At 42.0% G+C, this 22,114-nt stretch overlaps 1 protein-coding gene across 2 annotated transcripts in view; it reads right to left on the reverse strand.

The window, feature by feature from the left end:
* The window catches only part of LOC117243475 (neuroligin-4, X-linked), a 261,837-nt gene extending 244,287 nt beyond the window's left edge, over positions 1–17,550 (reverse strand). For both annotated transcript variants that reach the window (XM_033510993.1, XM_033510994.1), the window contains exon 1: positions 16,805–17,550. The gene's annotated coding sequence lies outside the window, so the exon portion shown is untranslated. The remainder of the gene's footprint in view (positions 1–16,804) is intronic.
* Between the last annotated feature and the right edge of the window lie 4,564 nt (positions 17,551–22,114).

Raw genomic sequence — 22,114 nt, forward strand, 5'->3', positions numbered from 1 at the left:
AATTGGTTTACTTCGCGTCTTGGAATTAACTTTCCTTTTAAATAAAGTGAGATTTTAGCGCGTCGAAGAAATGGCTCGTAGGAAACTCGATCTTCTTCATCTTCTTCGATGACTACTCGGCTGTACTTTTTAGTCCCCATTGCCACCATTCCGAAGCATGTAGTTCCTTTCCGTCAACTAGTAGTTTATCGATCACCGCATCGAAGCGTCGCGAAACTACAAATGAGTTTACCCTGCAACTCTCGCAAGAAGGAAAAGAAGATTGATCGAGCGCCTGACCTACGCACTGTCGATTCAATTGGTCGCAGAGCCTTCTAGTAATAAATCATCGAGCCGCGACATGTCGCGGAACGACTCGTACGAGGCATGTTCTTTATCCGCTCAAAATCGGCCGGAATAGAACAAGGCGCATGGTTCAACCCGAAGATCGTGACAGCTTTGGTGAAAAGCTTTAGAAGGATGATGGACGTTCGTGTTATTTATAATCGGGCCAATCGATAACGATGAATCTCGAGTTAAAAAAGACAGGAAAATCATTTTGCACCGATGCAGCATCAAATGAAAAATATATTTCTCGTTGTGCCTTAAAAATAATTGTAACGACAAGGAATTGTTTTCAATTCGTTTTAACAGTTCCATGTCATTTGAAGAATGGCTTTAAAACACGTGCAACGTTAGCTGGCTTCTGGCATCGAAATTTATTGCACGGTAGAACGATCGAAAGGAATTTTTCGATCAAACGTAGCATTAGTTAGAGTTTCCTGTATCGTTTCCTCTCATTATCGTTCTAGCATGCCTTCACCACTACTAATGCGCTATAAAGCAAATTTAATTAGCTTTTCCGATTCATCGATTAATACTACGTTAATTCTATGTTAATATTGTTGTAAACGTAGATTAACAAGTACACATAGCGTGTAAGGAATTATATGATACAATTAGATATTGATCAAACGTTATTTACCTAGACGCTTCCACGCAAACTCTACTAAATACTCAGTAGTACAAACAGATACTAATTAGACAAACATTGGAATATTCACTCTGCACCTAATTTCTCACGTATCTGTCTTTGCTCAACGTTAGTTTTTATTACATAGATAAAGCGTGACTGTGTCAATTGAAAATTATTTTCTTTATACGTGTCAGTCGGCAAGTTTCCCGACTTAGTTGTTCATCTTCAGTGACAATGGGGAAACAGAAAGTGCGATTCAACCACACGTTACGTATATCTCAGAACGTTTCGGATGGACAGGAATGTAGCAACTCACGTTCCTTGCTTGCATTCCAGAAGCAGGAATGTCTCGGCTTGAGTCGCGAGATGTAAAATGGGAAATGAAGTAAACTTTCGCACAAACAGAGGAATAGAACGTCGAAATTCAAGTTCCGCGACAGGATTCTTTTTTTTTTTTTTAATTCGGCTGCGTTTTCCACGTCTTCGTGGTCCAAAACCTCGTTTCTCAGTGACGCGTTACAGAAAAGCGATGGGATTTAAAATGTATGAGCCACACCGCACGAAGCGATATTTTATTCAAAAACCCGAGCGACGCCAGGAACACGTCACCAGGTATTAGGATTCGATAATACGGCCGTGAAGCGTTTTTAACACTGGGGTAAAAGCCAGGGAAAGAGAGGGTTTTGCGCGGACCTCGTTTATTATGGGCGCGGCTCATGCAAGGAGCGGTTCCGCAATTTCAGCGTTACTCCTAACGAAATTCGGAGCTTAAGAACGAAATCCAATTTGGCCATTTGAGCATGAAGCGAGGCCGCGAACCACTCCGCCTTAATGCGATTTGCGATATCGCGCGCAGTTTATGGTAAGATAGTCGGCGTCCTTTCGCGATTAGAAGAAAACACTAAGGGAAGATCATAAGGGCGACAAGTTTCCTCGATAATTCCATTCTTTTTTTGTATTTTTGGCTTAAGATCGTCATACGTAATATTACAAAATACAATGGTAATATCTGAAAAAACAAACGTCATTTTCCAGCAGGAAGATCAAACACGAAGTTCTTTCTCACCGGTTAAAGAATTCTTACTATTTCAATTCGCATTTCCATTTCTATATCTTCCTCTAACCGGTCGTTCTAACGAAGTGGTGGTTTCAATTTTGGGGGAAAATCCACCGCCAAGCGGTAACCACCCCAATAAAGAAAACTCTCGCCCTCCCCCTCGGTCTCGTGTCGCTCGATTATTCACGCCAGTTGATCCCAGAATTACACGGACTCCCGAATAAATTTCCGGCGAATACGTAACGAGGATTCGGCCTTTCGCTGCCGATAGAGCCATGAATTTCTGCGCAAATAGCCGCTTATTATCAAAGAGGATCATCGTCGGGCGATAGGGCCGATGCAAGGAACACCGATGCAACACGCTTCGCTTGTGCAACGTGTTTCTGGCCAGCTAACTTTGTTACCCGATCAAACAAAACGTGTAATGCGATGTTAAATCGTGCGGTTCGATCGATCGGATCGCGCGTTGCGCCTTGTAATCGGAACAGTTCTTGTACTGTCAGGAGAATACATATAGAAGCTTATGATTATCATAATTGTCAATAAATCAAGCTTTAACAGTCTAGCGTTTTTCTTCCACAGAAATCACCACCGTTTTTTTGCTCTTTTTCGCTCTAATTAAACGTTCAAATCAGCCGAGTTAATAACTCGAACAAGAAGTTTACTTCATAGCATCATAAAAAGCACATAAATGTTTCAATTTCCTAGCTATCACGGTAATCCATCTCGCCGTTTATATTATCAACTCTCTGAGGAATAAAAATCGGTAACCGCGTTTAAGGTGGGAAAATTGCGCTGAAGAAACACGGGAGATGGCAAATGTACAGACGGTGCAAAGGGGGTAAACGAGAAACGAAAGTGAAACGCACGAGATTCCAAACGGTTTGCCGCAAAGAAATGAGAGCGCGAGCTCAGTGGATTTTCTGTCACACAATTCCTACTTTTGCTAGAGTCGAGCAGGTATGCAAGTTCTCGCGTTAATTAGAAAATACAGCAAACGGCGAAAGGTCGGGATGGCGTCGAATCACGGATCGTCTGGTCAAAGGGAAAGAATTCTGAGCGTCGGTATGCCAGAACTATCCGGCGGTGAATTAAAATACTTGGCAAACGACGAACGTTTACCCTGCGCATCTGTCCGCTCGAACTTTTCAGCGAATGGAAATTCGCAAATCATTCTGACCAGCTGCTGGCGAAAGTATCGGAAAAGAAGAAGGAAAGACACGAAAAATATGAGAAATATCTAGAGTATCTGGCGAGTGACTTACAGATTCACTTGCTTTGACTCCGCGTACGATCACAAAACTCATGGCTGTTCGACGTTTGGTCCCTAGCCTTCATCCAATTTTCGCTTCCAATATTGCTTCTAATGCACGACGATCTTCAAGTTTGCAGTTGCTAGTGATGCATGAATAATCCAATAACTCACCTCAGAAAACTGGGTTATCGCAAGATATTCTCGTTGGAAAGATTTCGTGTTGCGTTGATCGTTATTAGATGAAAGAACGATTCGAAATAATGCTCTGATTTAAATCACTCTTATCAACACCGAGAACATTCTATTCCTGGACATTTTCAAACAAAAGAAGAACTCCAGAATTACATACGCGAGCAAAAGACAAAAGGTAGCAAGCAACGCGAGAAAATCGAGCGAGTAGGTACGTTAAACCAGATTACGTGTTCCACGAGCAGATTGCAGTCGTTGTGTCCGCTGGATTTATTAAGCAGCGTCATATATATTCAGCTGTCAGGCTAGTGTGGTCCACGAACTGAAGAATCGCTATTTCCGATGACGAAAGAGGACAATCGCTACTAGACGTGCACACAATCGGCTGGATACTCCAGAGGAGCGCAAAAAATGGTGGCTGGCATCGATCAAACCTAGCTTCACGCTGTGATAAAGTACCTAAAACGAACATAGCTCTTCGCGATAACTTCTGCGAACGTAGGAGAGGCGGGCTGACAGAGAGGTACAAGACGATGAAGACTGCACCCGTCACGTGTAATTGCGATTCGATTAGAAGCGTAAATCACCGATCTTCGTTGCGGTAACTGACCTCAGCGAATTCTACTCTTAGCTTCGTTCTCGATCACCATTTATAAAGTTACACGAACAATGGCGAAATTGGTGAAGAATGAAAACAACCATGTAATAAGATTGGTAATAAACTCGAATATATCAAGACTGGAATACATTTGTACGATTCAGACAGAAAATAGATGAATCTAGACGATACCAGTATTTAAAAAAGATATTGAACATTTCCAAGTGTTCCTAATTTTATCAATGTACCGAACGTGATGTTTAACAACGTTTTTATCACTTTGTATAATTACCTACGAGCAGCCGCTCACTAAGTTAATTCCTTAGATAAGATAGACGTATGGATCAGGCCCAAGGGGAAACTCCATGTCTACTGATTACCGATGTGCCGATAAACCAGGCTACCGGTTTATGGCATGTCGTTACTATCGAGTGTGCAGAAGCGAGAACCTAACAAATTATCCGGCCTGCGAACGTGCGAATTCGACAGCCATAAATAATTCCAAGATCTCCACTTCCAGCTTCGACGAGACCCAGTAGACGGTGTAATGATTATTTAGAAATTTTCAAAAATAGCAATATCTGACGTCCATGTCGTAAATCCGAGCAACTTAATCATAGAGATCTAACAAAAGATTTTCAACCACAGGTAAAATAGAAATATAAAGAAATAGCACGTTATCGTACGTACAACGCAATTTCAAGTAACACCGAACCGTCTGGGACCAACAATTTTTCTTTGCTATCAAACGCGTTGCTCAAAACATGGGAGCCCAACACATAATTCCCATGATTCTCAAACAATCCATCACCGACAACCTTCTTACTCCAAACATTCTACTTTCGTTAGCCGGGCATTTTTTTCATTATCCCTTTTGGAGCACGGAACTCGCGAGTTGATCGCATAATGCAAACTTACGCTTTAATCTCAGTCTTGGTCTAAAGCTTCCGGACGGTAATCCTGGAACGACATGGAAATATGAACTCGTAAAGCTATTGAGCAACCGACCGGAAACGGACGGCCATGTAGGTGTGTAGCGGAGCACGGGACAAGGGGCCACTAATGCTCCTGCGAAGATTTATCGTCACACGCCGCTGGGAATGTTACGTAAGGTTAAGCTCAGGGTCGAGGCGTTAGGATTCGACCTCACCCAGCGATCCCAATGGTGTTGCACTCGTGTAAATCCCAACAAGCCGCTTCTCTTTACAATTATATCACGCAAACAGTCTACGAACTTTGGAAAACGACATTTTCATCTTTACGTCAGTTACAATGTGACTTCTGGTTTGTAAATCATCACGGACTTACAGAGTTTAAATTGCACCGGACTGGCTAACTAATCCGGAAACTAAGTACTGCAACACGTTACTAAGCACGCCGTAATTGTCTCGAGTTGGAATTTTGCTTGGTTGGGAAATTTCATGTACTGACAGTAGAAGTTATTCGAATTACACTACTCTGTAGAAATATTTTTAGAACGAATGTTTCGCAGTAGACGAGTAATTCGTGATCGTTCTATTTAATAAATAAATCTCTTACATGGCTTCTTACGTAAAGTATCCTTCACGGTACGATTAAAGTTTCTCCTATTCTATTCTCGTACTAATCAAACTTATCGTCTTATGCATTACGCAGTATACATTACCATCTTCTTCAGTCGCATGGAACGGTGGTCTGGACACAAACTCCAAGGATTACCTGGACCATGTTACGTAAACGTTGGTCAGGGAACAAGACGGTCGGAGCCGAGTCAGGGACTTATGCCTAACTAATCATTGCTTTGGCGATTAAAGCGGAGACACGATCGAGGAATGCGAACTCTCCTGATGATTCTCCAACGGGTAGCTCCGTGAGCGAACTTGGCCGCCGCGCAACCGACCGCAGATCCGCTCTTCCGTAAAGTTTGCATCAAACGGGTGCTCTAGCTGGCCAGAGCATCGACGAAACTCAGCCTGTGAACTCTCCTAATGTCGTTTACACGTCTGCCTGTGGAGGTTTTTCAGGCCACAGACAAACAGAGTCCGCTAGCCAAACAAGGAGGAAGAAGGAGGAGATGTAGCGGCAGTAGCAAGGCAGAGAGAAAGAGAGAAGGAAAAGGGAAAAAGCGAACTGGCTAATTACAGAGACTTCTCTGTTCGGGCTACTAAATTTGAAGCAAAGCTGGCGCGTTGGAGCGGATTAATTGTAGTGTGAATGATTTACCGCCATCTATAGCTGGTCTTCTTACAAAATTGCCGTACGAGGTATCACGGCTTTATGCTCCTGTGATCATCGCGAGTTGGAAAGTTGACGGACCAGTTCGTTTTCTCTCAAAGTAATCGAAGAAACGGGCAACGTTACAAATTGAATTGCTGATTAAACTAAAACGTACAATAAACGCGAATGTTGGATAATATTTGTTTAACGTAGACAGACGATGATATCGAAGGTTTGTTTTCAGAAGTGTAATAACACGACGCTTCGTGCGCATCATTCTCTCCTCTTAACCGCTTTCACCTGCAATTGTGTTACGCGTCGATCGAAATACTTAAAATAGTACATATAGTACATTATAGCGCGTAAGGCGAAGGAAACGAATACGAAATCTGCGTCGGTTCAACGCACAACTACATACTCGTCCGTTTAAATAATTTTATCGGTTGTTCAGGTAGCAGAAACGAGAATCAGAAACTACGTTGCAGGTGTTCATGTTGAGCAGAAAAACCTGACAAAAACAATAATACGGGAAACCCGTACGAACGCCAGGAACAGATATAAGCTGCCTATTAAATCCAGCTTTGAATCTGAAACTACCAAAAACTAGTCATCGATAAAAACTGCACGATATCTCCATCGTGCTGCCCCATAAACTAACTTTGCCAAACAATTGTACCTTTATATACATTGGTGTTAATCAGAGTTGTGAAAAAACCAAAGCAGAATTTTTGCGTGCTGAACTTCCTGCCGTGTACACGTTCAACTTTCGACACAGATCTCGATAGATTCAAGTTTCGATTTTACGTCCCGAGAGAATTCGGCTGTCCCGTTTATCGCGGTTCACCGTCACCACGTATTTCGCATTATGGTCGATCCCGGCTGCCTGCCACCGGAAACCTGACGATTTAAATTTAAACGAGTTCGCCATGATGCGTGTATGCGTCTCGTTCAACCACTCCTCGTTTGTGGTAAGATTATTCGCCACTTGTTTCATGGATCATTATATGCGTTTTCGAGTTCAGAAAAGCGAAAATCGAGTAGCCTTCAAACCGCTCTACCACGCGTTGAATTGCCCTTTCAGTTCGGTTGTAGAGGAACGAAACCGATTCAATTCCTGAATTTTGAATATGCAATTTTTCATCTAAACTGGTTCTCGACCAAAACTAGGAAAATTCGGCATCGATTACTGCTCATAACCTGCGATCTTAGAGCAAGCTGCGCACCCTTGGTAAAGATCATAGGTGATACTTCTATTAAAAAGTACGCCTTTTTCATAGAACCATTCGCTTGAAGATGCGATAATAATATCGACTTTCAGCACACTATGAGCTCTCAGTCTGTTTATAAAAAAGGCACTATGACGCAATTAAGGGATAATAATATTTCCATCGACAGTTTCTTTGAAGTTAAATCTACGCTGAAGCAATAAGCGATATAAGCAAGGAATCGACGACCGTATGCATTATTCGACCGCAAATCACGCGCATTCTAGACATCCTCGGCAAACCGCAGCTGAGGCGTTAATTTTACTATTATAACACTTCTATGGAAGGCGGTGGAATCCCATCTCTGGTAAGCGGTATGCACTTGCCGGAGAACGAAGCTGCCAACGACAGAAGTCGATCCGTCCCGACGTTTCAGGTAGAATACTGATAAAGGAATTATCTCGGCGATATTCCATAGCGCGGTACACCTACGACATCATTTCTTATAATACCACCCCGTTGATCCCTCCAAGTGCAAAGGTAAGCTGTTTTTGCCAGCTGAATTCTTCACAACACGCTCGAAATCCTTGCGGAAAGCTGTTTAAGTTGTAACCCCTGGCTGAGCCTAGTAACTATTTGATGTGAGAAAATTGCGAATAGGATTTTAGGGGTGGATTCCTTAACATATTTCCTTTGCCGTCATACTTAACTATCTTTTTATTTTCTTTTCGATAATGCATTATTCTAAAAAATAATACGACAGGTAGGTCAGTGGGCACAACTCTCCTCTAACAATATTCAAGCGTTAATATTCACCGAGAATTTGGTAATTCGTTAGAGTGCGCGGTCACGACATCGTAAAGACGACGGGGAGGCTCGTAAACATTGGCGAATTCATTTTCCCTGTTATTCCCTCATACATATTCGATGGTCTAAGTGAAGGGACAGGCGGCGCGACGGGGATTATGCAAAAGTAGATATTCGCACGTCGTTCATACAGTCGATCTCGCGATCGTAGGACCCTCAAACCTCCGCACAGACGCGTATGTGCTGGTAATCGTTTAATGACGTTAAACGCCGTTCCATGATCCGTATTCAATTAGCGCTAATTCCGCTGGCGAATAAATTTGTGTACAGCTTTTAACAACCAGCGCGCGCTTGTTCCAAACAGAAAGACGGACGAAAGCGATATAACATATTAGGTACTATAATTAATTCGTACCGTTATAATCTATAACGCATCGATGCTAATGCCATTACCTAGTTGGAAATAGATATCTTGAACATGGTGAAAAATTGTTACGTTGGTCGACAGGCGGAATCGCTGATTAGCGAAGGCTGTGTTAATCAGCTGCATGATGACTATTAAATTACGCTCAGGGGTAGCGTATTCGAGCATTCCTTGCGTGTAATTAACACGAAGCACTGAGCATTTGCGAAGCTCAGTCTGTACCGAATACTCGAATCAATGCGTCCCCTACTTATTCATTTCCTTTAATCAAAGACAGCAGCCTGCGAATGTTCTATGTAGCGAAACACGTTCGCTCTCAAAGGATTAATTTCCCTACGATTATCCATGCTCCAAAGAATCTTTCATTTGCACGTATATATTGTAGTAATCCTCGGCGAAAAAAATGTACTTTATCTAATCGATAGATGTAAATTTGTAAGAAATCTTCTTAATTAAGCAGATGCCAACTCCTCCCAGCTGGTTTATCATCTACACGTTTTCCAGTTCCAAACTGCCCATTGCAACGAGCAATTTGCATCTTAAGAAGCCACGGTTGACAGGTATTCCCCTGGAAGGTATAATTCATCTTCCTTTCGCTGACAAAATTTGTTAGTAGAAACGTCGCCGTAGAGTTTCGGCCGAGTTCACAAAGATCCAGTCGCGCAACAATCATCACAGAAAGAGAGACGACAGTCCCTTCTATGCCGTTGCTTGATGCAAGACGAGGACGGACGCATTGTGTTAAAATGCCCGTTCCCAGGGATTGGTCCGAAAGGAGCTTACTACGTGTACGCAGACGCGGCACGCCAGGTCAGTTCCGCATGGCGGATAGACGCTGGATTTATTGCTTTTGTCGCGGAAATCCCTATGGCACAAAGGCTTGGAAAAATTGCGGGATGACGCGACACACCTAAAGGAACACCGACCGGCCTTTCTTTCTTCCCGGACTTTCTTCCCGGATGATGCATTGGAAATTAGTGGATGTCGCAACTTCCTGCCCGTTGTTTTGTCGTAAAATCTTGTACAGCGGAATCCGCGAGCAAAGATCAAATTTCAAAACGAAGAATTAATAGAATTGCACAGAGAATCTCGTGTTCTACTTTGAAGAATCAAGGTGATCGAACTTGAAGCTCGAGTATGTATCTCGAACGTGCACCAGCATCCTCTCCATCCCTAACATCACGACAGAGAAACAATTCCATCGTAAATATCAATGACTAGAGGTTGCGCAAACACGCGGTCCATCAGAATTCATCGGCATCAGAATACTCCCTGTTTCGCTGTCTCGCTCATTCTCTCTCTGTTTCCTTCTACTCGTAGAAGATAGGATCGAGGACATTTCCGAGATGTTCTCGAAAATCACCGGAGTATCTTGAGGCCGATGCTAATGCCCTGATGCGACATCTGCACCCTCGAGACGTCACGCAGATATGTCGAGTATCTCCTGGACATTACTGCATATATGCGACGGCAGACATTTCGCGGCCGGAGCAAGAACAGCAGGAACAAGTGGAAGCTCGAGTGTCGGATGGGGGATAGAGGTTGGTGGGAGGACAGGAACGTGTTATTGCACGGCGAAGAACTCATCAACGTGTTCCAGGCCGCGTGTTCGTGCTCGTTCGTGTGCACGTAGACCAGGGCTAAGCACAAAGGCATCAGCCAGCTCGTCGAACCGCTCGCGAACTGAAAATCCATGTGGCTGTGAGAGATGTATATAGATAGGAAGCTACGGTTACGTGTTCATCCTCTTCCTGTCTTTCTCTGCTATATGTGTATGTACATTGTACATTCTATGCAACAGCCGTATCTTAGTCTCTTCATCGACGAGGAGCGTTATCGCCCACTTAAGGCAATTTACTTCTCGGATCACTTGCCAAAAGCGAAAGGAGCCGGCCGATCGATGCCACCTGAGAGACGAATTCTGAGTTATCTTCTATATCAAAGGCATTTGAAAACGTTCCTGGTGATCTTTCACTCTAACCATATACTCTACACTCCATCTGGCTACTTCTACTGCCACGCTATGTTTGCTACTCCTATCCGTAGTAGAGACGCCCGGTGGTTTTAACTAGTAGCAACTTAACTCGAATAATAATTCTATCTGCAAGCAGCCACGTGTAACTATCTCTCGATTCGTTTCTTTTTCCAAAATATCCGACACGAAAGGTCGAAATGGATCCTCTTATGAATTGATCTTCTCTTAAAATCGAAGATATTAAAGAGCCACGTGGATTCGCTTTCCACCAGACGTCTATTATTCTCAATTGACACAGTAGAGAACGAGCGAACAATGACTTTTCCTATTCTTTCGTACAGAGAAGAAGAGCCAAATTAGTCGGCATCTATTTTTTTAGCAACAAAACTGAACACGATATATCGACTGCACTCTGTTTCGGAAATCACCGCTTTATCAGAGATCAACATCGAATTCGAACCTTTATTCGATTTACGATATCAGATTTCTACGAAGAAACACGAAACTCTGGGAGTACTCGATATTTATCAATCTATGAAAACTTTTGAAATATTACTAGAAGATAAACTAGAATAGCAACCGGAAAAATTGTAGACGTCAAACTTTTCCATTTCTTTCGAAAGGTCTATAGAATTCGTCTATTCAATGGAAAATTCGTGAAACGTCTCGACATTGGTCCAAGATGTGCTGGATTAAATGTTCCATCCAGTTCTGTAGTCTCTATGAGAGACGATCGCTGATTTATAGAAAAAGTTGCCGGATTGCTCGAAAGCTTATTTGGTGGGGTGCTTGGAAAGCTGCAAGAGGACTTTGCCGGAGCTCGATGACCCGCGTTCAAGAAAAGTTTGTCGCACGGAAGAGCCTCAAAACTGTTCCAGGTTCTCCACTACAGAATTCGAGGGTCAGCGATCGAAACACAAAGACCACAAGATCGATGCAGTGCCGAAAATTTTACGATTTAATTTCCATCGGTCGTGACACGCGATAGTTCTATTCGTGACTTCCAGCTAACATGGCAACTGGCCAAACGCGAAATGCACGAAATGACGTGGCACCATCGCTCTTTCTCTCTTCGTCTCCCGGTGAAAAATGTTTCGTTTTACGGTCTAACTTTAGATCACCGTTTAAGCAACATATCGTGAACACGACCGCTGAAAGCTCTGACGATTTCTGGCCGATCGAACTCGGCAAAACACTGTAGCAAACCCCATCTACTCTCCTCCCGTCCGTTCTTAGAATTGTTTTACTCTGATTGTGGCACGAACATTTAGGGACCAAATGTTTTTCGACGTTTATCGACAACTCACGAATGATGAAGCTTTGAGAAATGCAATTTTTCAGAGAAAAGAGATTTTAATTACGACGACGATAAACTACGAGGTTTTTACACATTCTATGTGTCAGAAGTATGAAATTTGTTTGGTAAATCCAGCACAGCAGGAAATTATTCGCTTGAAATCGTTATTTCGTTTGTATATAGTAATACAAAGTACTTTTAAAAACGTTATATTCGTTTTGGGCATCGTTGTCTATTAACCAAAATGGGTAGAATGGATTCCACGATCGAGGGAGCACATCGAAATCACGAGAACGATCTTCCACTAACCGGTTGGCGGCGAGTTACGATCGATGGAACAGTAAAAATAATCTCTCGCCACGCGGAAAGCGAGAGACGAGATAGCGACAGGTATGGCGAGAAAAATAGAAAAACAGAGGAACAGGGGAATGGCCCATAGCGTTGAAATTTTAAAGCGACCGGGGAACCAACGACGAGGTCATAAACTTTCATTCCGATTTGGTAGTGGTAGCGAAAGGTGAAAAATTACCGACTGTACTCAACTCTTTGTCTGCCGATTCGTTTCGCACAGTAGAACTTGATCGAGTTCGATTTGAATCGAATCCAGCACTTTAAACATTGGTGAGAAATCGTCCTATCGATTTGAATTTAAATGCTCGATATGATGCTTCCATGATTCGAAATCGAAATTTCACGATTTGAGACGAGTTTCGACAAAACTTCTCAACTTTTGATACTACCAGTTCGTTCATACACAACGTTCATTTTAATAGCTTTTGCGATCGTACGCGATGATCACGTTGGACCCGCCCGTTTAATCGTCGTAAATGATGGCGTGAGTCCAATGGCGATTTCGACGATAGAACAAAATTTCTCCTGTCTACGTATAGAGAACGGCTCATTTATCTTCGACGACACACGGTGGAGCATGGATTACGTGCTTCGAATGCTTACGATCCCTTCTGTCGGGGATCTCGTTGGGAAAGTGCCGCAATATTCTCCGGTGTATGTTAAACTTTAGAAAACAGGCAACCTAGAAGAGCGGATTTCAATATCTATCGTTGAGACATCGATGGAACAAGAAGTGTTCGAGTAGCGAAGCTTACGCGTAGATATGCATCGATTTAAGCGACATTCCGCTCGAACAGACACAAAAAATGATTAAAAACGAGGAAATACGGTACTTAACGGAAGGATTAACTGGTATCTTGATGCTGGCTTGAGTATTCTAATCGCGAGGTTTATCGATTGTAGAGGGATTCGATGGTCTAGTGGTCTACCGATAGAGATGTACAATTATCGAGGACTCTAAGGTTGAAGCGGTGTAGTCATCAAGTGCTTCGTGACTGAATATTGCAGTTAGTTGAAAGTTCTAATTGCGGCGTATTATCCACTTTGAGAACTCTAATTGCATTTCCTGCTACTGCAGCTTCTGAAGATTCTTTCTGCTTCGATTGCCGAAACATCGAGTACCCTTTCATGACGATTTTCAAAAGTGTTATTGCTAATTATGTGCTTAATTATCGCGATACTTCAATCGCCAAATAACCGAGTCTGCCAGTCAAACTTTCAGCAAAATTCATCAAAACTCTACCAATTCATCCTGCACTTTATATTCGTTATTCGATTCGCATAACTCCATTTATATTCCATTGTGCGTTTAAATTCCAAGATCCTCGCATCCTTCTAAACTACGAACTGAATAAAGCTTACCATGGGATGGTATACACACAAACCGCAAGTTTTGATGAAATGCGTCTCTCCAACGATGACTCGAGTAACTCGAGTTCCTACGTCTCGCAGAATCGAGACACGAGCATGCGTCTCAACGACAAGACCGAAGACGAACTGCCTCTTTGACTTTGCTCTCTCTAACCTTTCTTTGATGGCTGCTTCACGACTTCGTTCTCCTGAAACGGATTGCTTCTCGCCGCATAATCATACTCCAGGCTTGTTCCTTTCATTGCCGCCTCCGCTCCGATATTGATTCAACATCCCCTTTGTTTTGTTTGATCTAATACCAGCCAGCGTGAACGCGAGACTTAACTTTCCGGCCCAATACACTACCCCTCGAAAGATATTGCGTCTGTATCAATATCCAGTTCTGATAGCGAACGGTTGGGATATACCAGTGGGAATATTTCCCCGATATATCGTGCCGATATTTGTCCTACGTTTTATCTAAATTGACGTCTCAAGCGACGTTTTTGCTGGTTTTTTTTGTGGTACTACCGTTAAAAACAAGCGAATTACTGCGAATTTTTAAACGAACGAATCAAACCGTAAAGGAATCAGCTCACTGTGCGGTTTAACAAGATTCCCCACATTACTTTCTATTTTTCGAGAACATAGTGTTTATCGAGTTCTATGTGTATCTACATACGCATAGAAATACATTAATGATATCAACTGTTGAATAATATAATTAAAATAATTCCATGTGCAATTACGAATATTCTGAACGTATCATTTCATTTCGGTAACCCTTCCAATGTATATGAAATATTAAATATGTCTTTGAAATATTACATTACATTGGGTAAATTAATGGATTTCAATTCGGGTGTATGTAACCATGTTTGTTGTAACAGAGATTCATCCGGTAGGCAAATATAAGCAACCACAAAAATATAAATATTTGTCGAGACCATGCCCCGTATCTCGTCGATCAAGTATGTGGATGAATATCCAAATAAAAAACTGTATCGAATCCATGCGTATTTCGTGTTTTCAAAGGAATGTCTTCTACGATAAATTCGAGAGATTCTTAAACTGCGTCCTGAACAACTGCAGTGGTTGACGTTTCTCACATTTTCAGATGTTAACGTTCCGAAACGGACAAATCGTTGTGTATATTTGTCGACAAATGTTTGGCATACATTTATAACTCGGATGAAAACTTGCAACTTGCCATCGAATGCTCGACGTAGTCGACTTTTAATTTAGGATGTTTCACGTTCTAATGAGGCGAATCATAAGCAGAGTATAAGTTTAATACCTCGATCGTAGAGTTCTTGATATCGATACGAAGTATTGATACACTTGAATGATTAATTAGAATGAATCATGCGTCAATCAAATATGAGATATTAAACGTTTCGCTACCAATTATTGCAAGCTTCACAGCGATTGTTCAATATTTCACATAACATCGATTATAAATTAAAGCATGTAATTGAATCCGAGTCAGCGATATAAACTAAACTAAATGAATTTTGGACAAACCTACACGGAAAAATACTACCGTGTTTTATAACGAAACGTTGCAATTTCGGAGCGTCGAAGAATCCTGGTTCGAGCTTACGACTATGACATTCGGTACATCTCTACCAATCGAATGTCTAACTAAATTTTCAGTAGACGATGCTGCATCGAATTCGACTCGATTTCGCGTTTCGATTCGACTATACAGCACAAGGAATCTAAGTCGAACTCCTCTTATGTATGTAGTTACACAGAAATACGGTTGTATTTCTCCGAATCTAGTTAACAAAATTTGCCGATGCAACATGCACCATAAACTACACATATCTATAAAATGTAAATAGCGAGATTCAATTCACTTGCACGAATCTAATATCGGGAAAGCTAACAATTGCTAGCGACAATTTTTGCAACTGGTAACAATATAATAAGTAATATCGTTCGACCATTGAACGCTAGCTTCGAGCGTCTGCCTTGTCGCATACCGAAAGCATCCACTTCGTACTTTCTTTCTTCCCGCTTTACCAAGTAAGCGACATCGAAATTCTTCACGTCGAAAAGTTTCCGGCGCGAGTAATTAAGACCTTACAGGCGTGTAATGGCCGCATAAATCGGCCGGCCGTAACTTGTAATCCACTTTCGAGTTCGCGAGGAACATCGCGCCACCACCGCCACCTCCGCCGCGTTACACGTAAATTTCCCTGCCGGTTTATGCAAATTATTGATGGAACCCGGGGCTAATACATTGTCGCGCGTGCAACCGGAACCGCCGACGAACTCACACATTTATACAAGGGGAAAGGGGGCAACAGGGAGGGAGGGAGAGGTCTGGGTGTCGATACATTTTCCGAAGGAATTACGAAAGCTCGCCTTCTTCCCCTTCCATTTAAATACCGCATAATAGCCCGATAAATAAACATCGCGCGATACCATAGCTTCGCAGACCGTGCGAAATTTATTTTCGACCGAGCTGGATCGAAAATACGACGCCAAAGGGGATGAGATCTGGAATAGAGCTTGTATGGGTTGCGATCGCGGGACCGATGATAAATGGTAATATTACCAGATATAATATACTATCGTGTTGAAAACTGGTAAAATATGATTTTCGGTTTATCCCCTGTAAAAAACACGTGTAGAATATGATTAACTGATCGAGTATATGATAAAATATCATAGGCGTTCGGATTAAATCCTTCTTTACTTGAAACACACTGTATACACGTGCATATGTATAGAACGACAAACAATCAAAAAATTTCTGATAACCGCTCTAGAATGAGTAGACATGTGATCAAAGAGTCGCAAGAACAAATGGTAAAAAATGTCGATGGTAGGACCGTTCGATGTATAGGCATAATTCTCGAATCTCAAGCGGCCGAGCAAAATCAGTTTCACGCAGACGCGCCGAAACTTGAACGCGAACGAGTCTCCGAGGCCGAATCCATCACTGTCAACGATCCGATTGCATTAGAGAGACCGCGAGGCGGACGATCAATTCCGAAACATTCTTACCGTGTACCAAGTACTACTCCGAATACCGTATGGGCGATCGGGCGTTTCTGCTAATTAACCTGCGCACCTAGTAGGCTATCGAATCTACCACCACAAATGTAGAATCACTTTGTTGTCTCAGACTCACCTTCAGATGCTCACGATGCTAGCTCCGCCGTGTCTGCACTATACAACACATATACACACGAGGAAGCGGGGTATGGTTGCACGAAGCACGCGATCCACGAGATTCCAATGTCGAAGGGTAGATCGAAGCTATGTTTTCGATACTCTTGTCGACTGTTGCTGAACGATTCGTGCTTGATTTGCATAAATGCTTCGTCGTCACGACACTGTTTCTCGGTTCCCGCTACGCGAATCACAGCTTCACGAAAATTATCACACGACACTGATGACCAACAAGCGAACACAATCACCGAGTGAGAGCAGCTCTATATATACATATACATATGTATATATGTAACGAGCGTGTCACGTTGTCGTTCCACGATTGCCGGATTGTTCACTGTTCGCGCGAGTAACTTTATCGTTTAATCCAGCCTGTGCTGCCGATGAGAAGAACGTTTCCGGCTTGAACAACAGCCTCGACTGGATCAAACGTCATCTCGTTGCAGAAACCCGTGCATCGTTCCGTCACGTTATTGCCGATACGTACGCGACGTGTCGCCGCGATCTGTCTCCGCGACAGTACACGATATCCGACTGAAATATTTCGAGAAGTAACACCGATATGCGCAAGACGAGGGATATATGAAAACTGTGGCACACCGAGGAAACACGGACACGGAAACAACAAGCCAAGTAACGCGGTACACAACACGTAACGTCGCCTCGAAGCTCACGAGACGGACTACGGTACGAGAATGAGAAGGTCTGCGAGCATTCGCGCATCGCGACGCCAGAGACACCACACTATCCCCGGCGAGGCGAAGCGCGCCACGGTCGATTCTGCGGTTCCCACCTACCGACCGAACTGTACCTACCCTTCCTTATAGCGGTTCTTTTAATTTATGTTACACATTTGCCTTTTTTTGCCAGCCATTTATTTTCGATGATCTTCCTAATTTCCTTTCAAGTTTTTCGGACAGGAAGAGAAATTCCGTTATGGTTCTTGAAAATTTCGCACCGCTATATTTTTTAGTTTCCATTTTCGGTTAGGATCAGTTTAGCATATATCAATGTAGTGTAAATATTTACTAGCTATTGAAAGTTATATATATATATCCTTCGAATTCTATTCATTTTGCGTATGTTGAAAGTAACTGTTTGGATTGAACATACGATAATAGCAAGGATAATTCTGCATTTGTTTACGTTTTAACCCATACAATTTTTCGTATCTGCTAAAGTTCTAGAGGAAGTAGTTTAGTGCAATCCATTGACATCTTTGAAACAGGATGAAATATTCAAGAAAAAATACAAAAACCAATCTTGGATAGTGAAACATCGGCAAAGCTGATCGAATCGCGCCGCGCAGACTCCACTAGACGAGAGACAGCTGGTATTGATTCAGTTCTACCAACGGAAGGATACTTTTTGGTAACTTTGTCGTATATCTAGGGACACTAATACGAAACACTTACAGATCGAAGTTCTTCAAATAAAGTTCAATCGATTTTCTTGCATACATTTTACAAAAGGTACTCTTTTTGATTAGAAAACCTGAAAGTAGCTTGATAAGTAGATTTACGTTCGGATCATTAATTAACTTGTTCTATTGGGATCAATGGTTCAATGTACTTTGAACGTACCCAAGAATCGTGATTAATATGCCAGAGGTGTATTATTTTGAACTAGGCCGATTCTTTTAGATCGAAAGTAATTCGAAGAATCTATCTTGTGTTTAGAATCTAAAAAATAAGGTACTTTTCAACAAATTTTTACAGGAAATTTAAAACGTCAAACGCATATCTTTCGATACAAAGAATTATCAGCCGTCCAGTGGAAAATTAAAGTGAAAAGTTTTATTAGCCGGAAAGTTCAATGAATGAAAGTTTGCTGCAACTTCCCATAGAAGTTCCTTTAAATGCTGTTCCTTATCACGAATTCTTGTGTCGGCTGGAGTTACGATGGGTTTCAACGACGAAGGGGAACCGAGACAGTTTAAACGTTTCCTCATTCAACATGGCGCTGTTTTGCGCGATCACGGCGCGTGAATTTACCAAATCTCAAGGAAATATACACGACAAAGGCACCCAGATGTTGGTAAAGAAACCGCAACTTCGTCGCCTTTCCCCTCTGGTAGTTTTGTTGAACTCGCACCGGATTAAAATTTCATAGATTCAAGGCAGATTTCAATTTTTGATTGCTCCTCTTACAGCTCGGTTTTTCGTCCACACGAACCATGACACAAAGGCGTAGTCTGCTAACTTTCCAAGGCTCACGGTTGTCTCTTAAGTTATCAAACTAAACTTCCTCCTTGCTAAAGCACGAGACCAAAGAACACTTAACCGCGGAGATTTTAACCAGGAATTTAAAACAATTACAACTTTCAAGTAATTTTAAATTTCCTTTATAAACCTCTTTTTAATGTAATAAAATGCCCCAAGTGAATTTATCCATCATGCTCCAACTACACCCTGAATCTATCCGGTGATTTAAATTTCTTAAGAAGTCGTAGTCTCTCGCTACGCGTACAGTATGTTCGAAAAAAACCTTCGATACGACCCATTTTCCCACCTTTTGGTTCCCACCTGGGGTTTCTAGGAAGAAGCTGCATCTCTGGCAGAAGTTGAAGAATCCCGTCTAATATAGAAGGGCTGCTGGATGGCATTCGTGCGTCTTTCGAACGAAAGAAATAACGAAGTATTGTGGTGGCATTTGGGCTGCGATTCCTACCCACTTTCAGCGAGTTTCTGTCTGCCGTTGTCTACGGAAAAACCGCGGATCTTGTGGTATTTCTTTATCAAAATCCGTGGTCTTTGCTGAAAGGAAGATTCAAGCGGCAACGGTCCTTAGTCGTCTCGTGTTTTCAATGAATCTTCTATTCTTCCCTTTGCACTTTTCTTTTGCTCTTTTTATATGACATTGGCGTTATCGTCCATTTTATACGAATCGAAGAAACTTTTAAGAAGGTACGAGATATATCCGTGTTACAAGAGCTAAAAATTAATGGCCGAGGAAAAAGTTCCGTGATTAATACTTGGATATTAATATGTGTACATATCATGAAGTGCAAACGAACACGCGATCATATTCATAATGACGCTGCCAACTTCCAGATGGTTCTAGTTCGCTGACGGGGACCTGCATGGCAGTCGACGCGAAATCATTTCGTGAAACTAGCAAACAACTCACGTGTTGGTGTCAGTTTCTTAAACTCATCCCAACGGTTGTTCCCGTGGCCGAATTGTTGGGACGTAGAGACGCGCCGGCTGGTTCAACTTCCGATCGACATCTCGGCGCACGGTCTTCTCGGGAGAATCTGAACTTACTACTTAGTTCTTGGTCATCTGCGAACACCTGTACCCGCAGTATTTTAATTAAACGCGTCGTCTATATCTTTGTCTGATCGATAAACGACAATTGCTCGTCGGTGAGAATAGGTAACACGCTTCTCTCATTGTTGCCATATTCCTTGTAGCTTCCATCGTTGTTCGTCCAACGGAAACAACATGGAGGTGTAGCTTAAACGCGTTAAACAACAACTGTACGAAATCCAGGTCTTTATGGAGTTCACATATGGAACTCATTTTTAATCGTTGGGGAAGAGCATATATACACATGGCTTTTACATAGAAAAATTGTAAATGACGTCTTCCTTTACAATATCTAGCTCATTTTCATTTTTTTATTCGTTAGCGAGTATGGTCTCTGATATAAATAGTTATAAAATTTCTACCAGAATATTTTATCTTATTAACCGTTTTGTTGAAGTATTCTGCAAGGTTAATTTAACTTATATTAGAAATAACTTTCTACACCGCATACGTTGTTTCGCGCGTTTAATATACTACTAAATTCGTACACATTGTACAGAAATTCGATTATATTATTTTCGATTACTAAAGTTTATGTTTTCCTGAAATCAAATATCCTCTATGTTTATTTTAGCTAGCCATTTGATAATTTCAAAAGGCAGCATTCTCTTTATACACTAAAACGAAGTAGCGATCGCGAGGATTAGAATTATCCGAAGAGTAAGGGTTTCACAGGGAATCACGGGAAACGAAGTCGACGTTCCGAACGTCGAACGGCCGCGGTTTAACGAGAGAAATCCTTGGGGATGTGTTCCGGAAAGGTGAGTCGTGGTCATCGAGCCCCTGGTACGGGATCAGTACAACGAAGGACGTGGCAGAAAGAAAAAGAAGACTAGCAGCACAACGACCACGAAGAAGAAGAAGAAGAAGAAGAAGAAGCGCGTAAAGCTGACACGAGAAGACGGGCAACAGGAAGCTTTCGGCTACAGCCAGCCCACAATAATCCCCTCCCGGAAGATGAATCACCCTGTCGACCGTCTCTCAAGATACGCTGATGGCGAGATAGAAGCAACTGAAAGAAGGTGTCTGGCTTCAGAAACAGCTGCTGCCACTACCTAACGTAAACTCTTTGTGTTGGACGCGAAATTCAGCAACAGTAGCAACAGCAATCTCCAAAGTCCGAAGAAAATAAATGAAAACGCAGCGTGAGATTCAATTTAGAGGGGCGAAGGTGAAACAAGACGTAAGGCAGAGGGTGTAGGTAGAACGAAAGGTACCTCTGCGAAAGAATAGTATCTGACCGACTGTCAACTACTAGCCAAGTAATTCCGCTTCTACTACCGACCCGTTGAAAGCTCACTCGCCAGCGTTCATGTAATATAATTAAATGAAATTGCGCACCACTACCTCCTTTGAGTTCACTTGGTCAGCTACATGGAGCTCCTTCATCCGCTGTAAATAATTCTAGAACGAGTACGCTATAGCTGTATTTTGAGAGACATTTTGAGAAGTGAAAAGCATGGTCGATATAGAAATTTGAGAGAATAACGTCCAGGAACCGATTAAATCGATAAACGGAAATAATAGGTGGTCCTTAATTTTTGGTTTCCTATTGTTTGTTAATATACGGGCTTCATTTATTTTGTAGGTTCTCCATTCGTTTCATTATAATACATTTATAATCATAAATAATTCTTTTACATAATGAAGCAGAAATTCTGTGAAACATGCGTTCAAACAGTGTTCTTTTTATATAATACAATTCATACTCTGTCCAAGTCAAAGGGATAGTAATAAAGGGAATGAGAGCGTAAAAAATGAAACGGACGGGAAATAGTTAAGAGAATGTTGATTTGCAATATTCTCTCGAATGGACTGTTCGTAATCCAATTTCTTGCAAAATAAGCCATAACCTATATAAATTAATGTAATAATCAATTACTTGCAAAACGAATTATTGCAACTCTTTCGTCATTCTCGTTCTGCACATTACGTGAAATTATACTTAATTTCACATT

This window comes from Bombus vosnesenskii, unplaced genomic scaffold (assembly GCF_011952255.1).
Source record: "Bombus vosnesenskii isolate JDL3184/JDL3185 unplaced genomic scaffold, Bvos_JDL3184-5_v1.1 scf7180000013266, whole genome shotgun sequence".
NCBI lineage: Eukaryota > Metazoa > Arthropoda > Insecta > Hymenoptera > Apidae > Bombus > Bombus vosnesenskii.